This window comes from Acipenser ruthenus, chromosome 37, assembly GCF_902713425.1.
Source record: "Acipenser ruthenus chromosome 37, fAciRut3.2 maternal haplotype, whole genome shotgun sequence".
NCBI lineage: Eukaryota > Metazoa > Chordata > Actinopteri > Acipenseriformes > Acipenseridae > Acipenser > Acipenser ruthenus.
The window spans coordinates 923,181-924,471 of NC_081225.1; the positions used below are offsets into that span (position 1 = coordinate 923,181).

Sequence of the window (1,291 nt, forward strand, 5' to 3'; positions counted from 1 at the left end):
GCCACAAGATGGGGGTGTTGTTTAAGTAGTCTAGTACGGTGCGGTTTGACATAAGGCTACAGTTGCGCGGTCCTGCCACAAGATGGGGGTGTTGTTCAACAAATCAGTGCTGTTTCACCCACCCGCCACCAGTAGAGTATTTTGTAACTATGACGAAACTATAAACCTACTACTGTCATTATGATTTATTTTATTTTTTTGGCGATAATGTTTTTTTAATGCATATAGTTTTTACAAGGGACCAGCCTTGAATATAGATATTTTAAACAGGACACTTCGATAATGTAAATAACACAAATAAAACAAATGGTTTAATACTGTTACAGTGCATCTTATTTATTTATTTGAAATGTTTGAGTATTGAAATATATGTTTATTTTTCAGCGAGCCGCTAGAAAAAGACAAAAAAAAGTAAAGGCCTGCAGTAACACTCCACTGCCAACAGAGGGAGTTTTATTTTTCAACGACTTCACGGAACTGACTTCTCTATCCCGAAACCTGTGGGCGTTTTAATATAAAACAAGCCGTCTAATTTAAAACCGACACACATCTCTGTACGGCCCAGCTCTTATGTGGTAGGACCAGGAGGGAGGGCGGGCGGGCTGCGGACCCCAGATAACACAAGGCATTGGTGACACCCCGGAACCCAGATCCAATACCTTTTTTTTGGTCTGACAAGCGAGACAATTATACAGTTTGCAAATGAACCATATGCAAAAAAAAATAATAATAAAAAAGACTCTGCTACATGAAATGAAGGACGACAGTGTGTTTAAATATGAAGCTTGCATTGTAACCCTGTACTGCCCTGGAACACCTGTGTGAGTCGCCTTGGATAAAGGCGTCTGCTAAATAAATTATTATTATTATTTGTTTATTTAGCAGGCGCCTTTATCCAAGGCAACTTACAGAGACTAGGGTGTGTGAACTATGCATCAGCTGCAGAGTCACTTACAACTACGTCTCACCCGAAAGACGGAGCACAAGGAGGTTAAGTGACTTGCTCAGGGTCACACAATGAGTCAGTGGCTGAGGTGGGGTTTGAACCGGGGACCTCTTTAACCACTGGACCACACAGCCTCCATAATAATAATAATAATAATAATAATAATAATAATGTGTTCTGATATATTTTAGGGTGAGACGTCTCAGTGTAAGAAAATCACTAGATTATTTACACCCCAAATGTCGCTCCTGTTTATCAGATTAGTCGGCAGTGATTATGTTTAAAAAAATAAATAAATAAAAATACCTGGCTTGTGAAAAGGTTAACATGCAGCTACCCTTACCA

At 39.4% G+C, this 1,291-nt stretch overlaps 1 protein-coding gene across 1 annotated transcript in view; it reads right to left on the bottom strand.

Annotated features, from left to right (window-relative positions):
- Positions 1–310: 310 nt before the first annotated feature.
- The window catches only part of LOC131706769 (transmembrane protein 150A-like), a 15,494-nt gene continuing 14,513 nt past the window's right edge, over positions 311–1,291 (bottom strand). The window contains exon 8 of the mRNA XM_059008478.1: positions 311–1,291. This exon is cut by the window's right edge and continues 1,322 nt beyond it. The gene's annotated coding sequence lies outside the window, so the exon portion shown is untranslated.